Here is a 9,111-nt window from a genome sequence, read left to right as displayed (position 1 = left end):
AATTACTGAATGTGCTTAATCTGGATTCAGCTTTTCATAAAGTAGTCCTTTCAGTCTGGTTTTAGAAGTAAATGAACCTATTAAAAAATAAAAGTAAAGCCCTGTTCTCTCGTACAGCATACTGACAGTGCTGCATTTCTGCGGGTAAGTCTGACATGAGACCGTCTCCGGCAGCCGGCCGTGGCCGGGACCCGCACAAAGAGCCGAGCGGGCCAGGCTCTGGCTGAGATGCGGCCGGTGTTCCCCGCGGGGAAAGTGCCGCTGCGCCGGCACTGCCCGGGGACTGCTCCGCACGCCTCGGGTTGGGGAAGTTGGGCTGTTCAGCAGGCAGAGGGCTCGGGAGGGGCAGCCCGGCCAAGGTGCGAGGGGCAGGACGGCTCGGGGGAAGGGGGCGAGGGCCGAAGGGCCACAGCCCGGCTTCGCACTGGGGGGCGGTGCAGGGGCCGGCGCCTTCGGGGCCGCACGGGCGGCGGCGGGGCGGCTGTGCCCCCTCCCGGTGCCCGCCCCTCCTGCCGGACGCGAAGCCGCTCGGTAGATGCCGTCGCGGTAGTGCCGAGGGTGCGACACGAGGGGACGGCTCGAAGCCCCTCTATCCCCCAGGTCCCCACGCGGGGGGGGCGGGCTCCGTCACGGCCGAGGATGCGCTGCCCCGGGTGGTGCGCGACCCCGGCCCCGCGGCCGCCCTGCCCGCCCTCCGCTCGCTGCGGCGCCTCGCCAGAAGGGGGAAAACACGCACCGGCTCGCTGCCTTGTCTTCGCTCGGTATAATAAAGGATTGTCATTAGGTTTGCCTGTGGCATATGCCATTACCCCCACTGTAGAACTAAAATTAGCAAAATGTCAGGAATGGAAAGATTGATTCACCCAAGATGCAATTATCATTTAAAAAGTGCTTGATTGAGGTGCTGATGCTCGGTGATTTATTCTGCATACCATATACATAATTAAAGTAGTGTAGTGGAGCAATTTATCAATCTAGTTTAGACTAGAGGGGCAAGTAGCTACTGCTGCTGCTGCTGCTGCTGCTCTATGTTTGTTTTATTAAAACGCTTTAGGAATTTGATCCCGCCCCCTTTTTGCAAGAGTGAAACTGATTATTTCTCCAGCTCGGGTGGAGAGAGTCATTCGTTTGGGATTGTGGGAGAGGGAGAGAAATAGAGACACGGAGAAGGAGAAGAAAAGGGAGGAAGAGAGAACGAAGCAGAAAAGGACACCTCCTCAGGCGTGTAGTTTGAATCTCTTTCTCGCCCCCCCACCTGCCCCCCCCACCCCACCCCCTTCCCCTCCGCGATGTTACAAAGGCTGTGAGCTAGTCGCCTTTTCCCATTCGCCTGCTGTCACTTCCTTCCTGGACGATCTCAGGACGAGTCCGGTTACTTTTAATCCGACCAGCAGCTCAGCCACTTTCTCCTCCTCCACGCTGCACACACGCGCACACACACATGCACACGCGAACACACACACACACACACAAGGCATCTTCTGGCTGCTTATTGGATTGACTTTGAAGGTTGTGTGTGTGATTCAAAGCGGCTGCATATTGAACCAGGTGGTGAATATTTAAAGCTGGAAGAAGTAAAGGGATTTTTGATTTTTCCTATGAAAGGAAAATATCTGCAGGACTAGTCTGATCATCCAAACAGCTAGATGTTTATAATGTAAGTACCTGTGAAATTCAACATTGGAATAAAATACAGTGGGCATGATACAAAAGCCCTAGGTACATTTCCTATTGGGTTTGAAAAATGTATCACTCATTTAATGTGGACTGGGATTGAGGTTGCTTGCAGACTTTTTAAGTGTATGATTTTGCTGTTGCTTTAAGTAACTTGTTAGACAAGTAACATAGTTAAATCACTGTCCTGTAAATTATTGCTAACTTGTCTTTATCAGTGTCATAAGTGCTTGAACTTTGATGAAGTTAGTTTTCATAATTTGTGTGCTTGATCTTGTGAAGTGTTGTAAGCTTACTTGATTTAAATAGTTCACTAAAAGCTATGACCTTGCAGTGCTTGCACTCTGATTTATCACACTAAGGAAACAATCCGGTTTGAGTGAAATGCTCTTAAACTTTGTTTTATCACAGTCTCTTCAGTTCTTGAGTTTAGGTAATGCATGCTTGCAATTGTTTAACTTAATGTATCTTTCATCTGAATATTTATATTGGAGATGGAAAGCCTCCTTGCACTGATGTGGGAATTTTTAAGTCATGGGCTGCAAACCTCTCTTGGAATAGTATACTTTGGTCTTTACACAGTACTTTGAGTAATTTTTACATTTTTTGTCATAAAGCTAATCAGCCTTACAGAACTGGATGATGTAGGTACAGTACAGTTACTTGCAGGCTAAGATAAAGTTTAATGTAAATGAGAGACTTGTAAGACTATTGGTGCATTATGTAACTGTAATACTTTATGTTTCCCATAAAACTTAGTGTGTCCTTCTGTCAGCCTGAAAAACAAGTATAAAGACAAACCAATACTTTCCTTTCTCAGAAGAGCACACCCCCCCAAAAGCCCCCCAAAACTACCAAAAAACAACCAAACCCAAACCTCACCAAAAAAACAACATCCACAAAAAAGAAGGCAAAGCAGCACATTGCAAAACAAAACTTAATGGATCATTGGGGGTACCTAGGCATTGTGTTTTGTACAAAAGTTTTATTTTCTTTATTGTATATAATGGTTATTATTACCTACCTTCCTTCTTAAATTAAGTAAATACTGTAATACACAATTTAAGACTAAAGATATAAAAAATTAAGCAGAGAAAGGTAGTTCACCAGTATTTTATTAGTGATCAGAAAAGAATTGCCTTGACACAAAATTTTTCTAGCACATATGTGACGATCAAATTAATGGCAAATGTTCTGGTTTCATATCTTTACAAAATGAATGGTAACAAAATTATATTAAATGCAACTGTGACTAGATTTTTTTCATTGGCACTTTCATGGCTATTATGGTTGAAAAGTAAAGATGTTTATATGGAATATAATAACTAATCCCCAGAGGCTTGGCAGGGCATGGAAATACTACCACCTGTGAACCAGTACTAATCTCTGTATTATGTACATACTGATTTCCAGTTCAAATGATCAGACATATGGCTACTTTGGAGATTTGTTATTTAGTAAACTACTTTTGTTAGCTGATTTCACGTACCTTTCAAAAAAAAAAAAAACACAAAAATAGAAAACCTGAAAAACTTTCTTACTTTATCATTTTTCTTAAAATGCCTATTATATTATTTTTTCATATCCATGAGTACATAATTAATGCTGAGTCTAACACTGAAGTCTCTGTTCATGGTTAAGTCCCTTTGGAAGTAACAGAAAAATTCCCTGAAAAGAATTTAAGACAATGGCCCTTAATTCATGGTGTCTATGTTCCTTGTCGTATACGTATTTTTATTTTTAAAAACTTGTTTTTCATATATATTTTTAGAAATATTCCCTACATAGCTATCATGAGGATATAATTCTGAGACCTGAACATGGAAACCTTCTTTCATGCAAGCAATTCCTACACAACTAGTCCCATTGGCAATGCTGAGACTACTTGTGTGAAAATGGACAAGTCACAGGGATAATTATTTACAGGATCAGGCCCGAGGAGACCTAAACCTCTTGTCTGTCCCAAAGCTCTCATAGGACAGAGATGTAAAAAGTGTCACTTTCAATGTTCTATAAAGGAATGCAAGGATCAGGTAGTGCCTGTATCCTCTTAAGATTACTTGATCAAGAAAAAAGAAACTTAAGAGCCTTATAGAAATTTGTACTAAATGATGAATAGTGTGTGAGATAAGTCTTTTAGAGCTATGTTCCTGAGTTAGGAGTACCATAAAAAAATTCATACAAATACTTTATTCCTGTAAATTTTCTTCCAGTATGGGATTAGTTGTGTTTTGGGGTTTTTTTGAGCATTTCATCTATCTGCAACACGTATAATCAAATTCAGAGGTACCTCTCTTAAATGGTTCTGTTTTTTAAAACACCTAAAATGTCATAGACAAAGAGAAATAAAGTTTTCTGAAGTTTTTCCCAAAAGTTTGCCTATGAAATATTCTGATAACTTACTATTTAGTAGATAAATATCATTACGTATAAACTTATGTACTAAGCAGAAGTTGTGAATAGAATACTTTTGCCAACTTAATTTCTTTTAATTTTGCTTCTCTGTAACAGATTAATTTATTGTTCACCAGAATAGTTTAGTTCATCTTTGGAGACAGCTAAAGATATTCCTACAGCTCATTGAGCAAGAAGTCATTAATTGCTATTAGGTGCTTTAAAGAAAAAGCATTTGGGTTTTGATACATATGGTTCATTTTTTTCCTGTTTGACATTGCATGACAATTTATCCAAAAATCAAGTAAGTTATACTGGTGTTCTTTTGAAAACACTGATGATGAAGTGGAACTGACATGAGGTGTTACATATTTTCAAGGATTTTATAATCCTTGCATCAGCATTTTGGAGAATAACCAAAACAGTTATATTTCTGTTGTATTTTAAGTCTTTAAATTTTGCTATACGATATCAGCAGAGAGATTTTGCTATACCCTCATTAGGCTATATAGTGACTTAGGTATAAAATACAAAAAAAAAAAATCTATATATAATTCTGAACATCTAGAAAACTTTGGGCTTAGGAGTAGGATTAGAATTTTGGTGTTTGAAAAGGATGAAAATACAATTTTGTATCCCATTTCAGAAACAAAACGGGCTTAGAACTGGTCAACAAACACAACTGATGGTGCAAGTTAAAAATTTAATTTCTTAATTTTCTATTTTTAAAAGTAATTATTTGGGTCTTCTGACAATCTTTAAGGTCATTTTCTCAGAACTGATGGTCAATGTTGCATTCGGACAGGTGATTAAAATCTAGTGTCTTCAGTTCTCCACTTTAATGTCACTGTCTCATTGACTTCGGTGTAGAAGAGCTTGTCTATTCACTGGGATCTGTCATCTTTAGGAAATCAGACCAGCTTATAGAGGCGATTCACAAAACCAACAGTGACAACAAAGTCTTATGCGCCTTACAAAAGAAGGATTAGGCAGTTCACATGTCATTTTGATTGGGCAGAGATAAAAGCTGATTGCAGCAGCATGGCAAGGCACACTTCAATTTTAATTGATTATTTTATGAGACAACTATAACTCTGTAGCTTAACCATTGTTAATTGCAATTTGAAGTGAGGAAAACTCAATTTTGACATTACTGATTTTGCATGACATTTTAGTGAAAGGTAGAGCCATTGTAGCATTGGTATACAAATTTATAAACACTGCTTAACTCACTGCTTTCAGAAAATATAATTACAATGTAGTAGTTAGTATTCAGGGATTCTTTTAAAAAAGTCTTTTGTGTAGATGATATCCTGTAAACAGCTATTAAAAGTTCTTAAAAGTGCCTAGAACTTCAAAAATACCTATGCACCAAAAAGTGCCTATGACTATGCTAAATTCACTGCACCTACCCTATTAAGAGCTTACAAGCAGTTTTATCAAAAATTACGGTATTGAAGAACAAATTATTCTGTTATTTTTAAAAATATGTGCTGTAAAACTATCCTTTATGTTGCATATATGAACATTATCTGATTTGAAAAGGAAATTGTTGTCCCTATATTATTAAATATTTCATTTATCAGCAAGAATAGATAGACAGTTTTACCTACTTACATAATTTAGTTATAATGTACAGCCTTTAACATTTGGAAGTATGAAACTTGCAAGCTGATAACTTAAATGCAAATTTCTTACCATTTTTCAAAAAACTCCTTTTTTTACCCAACTGATGCCTCCTAGTGTTTCACATAATAAACCACTAATGAGTCAACCATAAATGTAAACATTATTTTTTCATTGTCTTCATCTTATGAGATACATAAAATTAATATTTATGTATTTAATTTTGTGTGTGCTGTTATAATCAGACAGGAAACTCACATAAATTGAGATATTTCATCTTAATGGATATTGAAGGCACATCTTTTCTTTCATTTAGCTTTCTCTAGCTGTATTTTGAAAAATTGAAGTTATATAAAGTACATTTGTTTTTCTCTTTTTGTTTCCTATGTGCATTAAACTAACTTCTCAACAATATATTAATAGGTTCAAACAGGAATTTTAAAAATTTTGTAGGGTAACATTTTGAAAAGAAAGCTCTCCAAAATAGGCAGTGAATGCACTTATAGAAATGTTTGAAATATCCTGAAGTACCTCACGGCCAAATAAAATGAAAAAGACTGATCTGAGACATGCTTGTTCACTGCAGTCCTCAAGGAATAGTTAAGTTGTCACATTTTGTAACTGATCTTGGTTATTTTACTGATATATAACAAGTAGTCTTCAAATTCACAAAACGTTCACCTTACTCTTTTAATGGTATTTGTTCATGATCAGTACCTCTGAAAAAGAATACACATATGCATAAAATATTGAAATGGAACTTGAAATGGTAAAGACTGAAATACAGTGTCCTTTTCTTACAAGTGCAGTCTGGTCATGCAGCTCATAAATACCTCAAAAAACATTCAGCTGTGTCATACCATACAACAGTAGAATTGTGTGTATATATATATATATATATATATATATATATATACACACACACACATATATATCTATATATATATATGAAATTATGTATATAATTGGGTTTTTTAAAATTTAAGTACATAATTTTGTAAAGTTATCTAGCATTAGTATGACAAAACAAAACTTATGGGCCTCAGCTGTATATTAGATCTGTCAGGTACGGTCTTATAATAATAAAGAAGCAGGCAAGACTGAGTGCATTCTTGCACAATTTAATGTCCACACAGTTTTATGTAAAGTATGAGATTGATATAATGATGACATTGAAAATAAAGCCTGTTATTCTAAGGCTTTCAAAAAAACAGTGGAATTCCTAGGTACCTGTTCAGCTCAGGAAGTTTTAAAGAGAAATGCAGTGGATTTGTAATTAAAATATCCAAGTTTAACAGTTAACACAGGTAGTAAAAATTTGTATCTTCTTTTCAATGTGTCTATGGTAAATTAACGGCCTTCACAGAGATAAAATTCTCACTGAATACAGAGAGTTAAATCTATATATCCAGATCTTGATCATGGAAATTAATATTTGATTTTAGAATATTTTAAAAAAGCAGATTTTAAAATTGTGTCTTGCCATCAGCCCTATTATAATATTACATTTTTCTCCCACTAGTTCTAACATGCAAAAAAACCTTTTCAAGATCTCTCATTTATTTAATCCACTAAACATCACATTGAAACCTAGCCTTTAAACTACCTTACATCTTGAAAGTATTTCAAAGTACAAAAATGGCACCTGTTATTCAGCCAGGAAAGCTAACATGCTAGTCATAGAATTTTTTCATGTAGTTACATTGCTTCTTCCTTTGATAAGAGAGAACAAATTTGGAAAGAAATAGAGAGAAGCATAGAGAAAAAGAATCTTCAAATCATTTCAAGTATAGGACTATTACTGTGAAGCACAAGCAAACAGAACTCCACCTGGCATCCTTTTTTTGTTGTTTGTTTTTTTGAACAACAAATAAATTCAGATTGCAGAAATATGTCCTAGCAAATTCAACAAGTGCATTATCTGACTTAGAACCAGTTCTGGATAAATTACCTCAGTATTATTCTAATGCTGTATGGAATACAGTCTGGCACAATATAGATTCAGTAATCATACCAGTGATGTCTGTAGCCTAGGCCCCATTTGTAATCCCTTGAACAGGTGATTTACAAGTCTCCTGCTCCAGTGAGGTGGATGTACTTAACCCTGCCTTCTGCCACCTTCCTTGACATTGGAAGGCTCAAGAGTTTGGGTGAAGAGAGCGCCAGACATCCTGACCAGTACAGCAGGTCCACAAAAGTTAGTATCTTCTGCCTTCATTTTAGTTAACCATAAGGCAGCCCACAGATTAGGGATGGAATTGAACAGATGGCATAAAGCTCCTCTGCCTCCTTTTCCAAGGTTAAAAAGCTCAGAATTAAACCTAAGAGGTCTTCTCAAACTCCTGTCTTTTCAACTGTGCAATTAGTTCAGCGAAGTCTATAATGAAAATTATTAACCAAATACCAGTGCAGGGATTTATCTTAAATGTTACTACCTTTTATCTCTCATACTATAATCACAAGATGTACAGACAAGTAAACTGAATTAGAAACATTATTTATGTTTGCTTTTATAGATACAGGATGCATGCCTCTTGTGGAACCCATGCTCAGTTAAATTTCACTATTTACTTTTCAGTAGTCAATCAATAGCTGTTAGCAAAGTATGTACAAAGGACAAGGAGGGGGGATTGTGAAATTGTTTATAAAACATCTGCACAAGTAAACATAGTGCCGAACATTGTTCATGTGTAACATTACTCTTGGTAATATAAAAAAAATAGCAACATAATAGCATGTGGTATTTATGTGATTTCTAACAAATTCTTCCCACTATGGACAAAAAAAAATTTATATGACATTATATTTGAAATAATGGTGCATTATTTTAGTCCAGAAAAGTTAGTTATCATTGCATAGTTAACAGAGTTATAATGTTCCAGAACATATTCACCCGTTTAAGAAGCTAGACTGCAGCACTTCTCATTTGAAAACACAGTATGGACTTCTCAGTGGAGATTGTTTTATATCAGTTAAGCAGAGCTGGTGAGAAAAGCTGTCCCTGAAGGTGGGGTGTGGAGGGCATTGTACAGAAGTAACAGGACACTGAGGTTCTGTGACCATCCTGTAATGCTGGCCCACATATCCCCTTCAGCCTGGCATTTAGCCTCAGACTTGTGCTGCCAAGAGCTCCCCTCTGATTGCCAGACCCATGGGAATGCCTGGGCAATCACTAGAAAAAGTTAGTACAGTCTGAGGATATTCTGTGAAACCAGCAGGAGACAGTATGTTCTCCAGACTTATCCTCAGGCCTGCTTCATCTCTGTCCATCTGTGTACTAAATGTGTTTCTGCCTGTACTGAGTATGAGCAGTGGAAGAAGCAGCAACACAGGAGAAAAGCTTTTAGGAAGAACGTGAATATGTATTATTTGGTAACATGGTATACAAATGGAAGAGAGCGAATAACACATGGGAGT

The 9,111-nt window shown here is 37.3% G+C and overlaps 1 protein-coding gene across 8 annotated transcripts in view; it reads left to right on the top strand.

Annotated features, from left to right (window-relative positions):
* The first annotated feature begins 1,129 nt into the window (after nt 1-1,129).
* The window catches only part of MEF2C (myocyte enhancer factor 2C), a 120,044-nt gene continuing 112,062 nt past the window's right edge, over nt 1,130-9,111 (top strand). For 2 of the 8 annotated variants that reach the window (XM_071581502.1, XM_071581499.1), the window contains exon 1: nt 1,131-1,657. The gene's annotated coding sequence lies outside the window, so the exon portion shown is untranslated. Of the gene's footprint in view, nt 1,658-9,111 lie in introns of all 8 variants that reach the window. The other 6 variants (XM_071581497.1, XM_071581496.1, XM_071581498.1 and 3 more) reach the window with 4 other exon arrangements.

The sequence above is a fragment of the Pithys albifrons genome, chromosome Z (genome assembly GCF_047495875.1).
Source record: "Pithys albifrons albifrons isolate INPA30051 chromosome Z, PitAlb_v1, whole genome shotgun sequence".
Classification (NCBI taxonomy): Eukaryota; Metazoa; Chordata; class Aves; order Passeriformes; family Thamnophilidae; genus Pithys; species Pithys albifrons.
The sequence above is the reverse complement of the archived record's forward strand: the minus strand, read 5'-3'. Positions and strand labels throughout refer to the sequence as shown.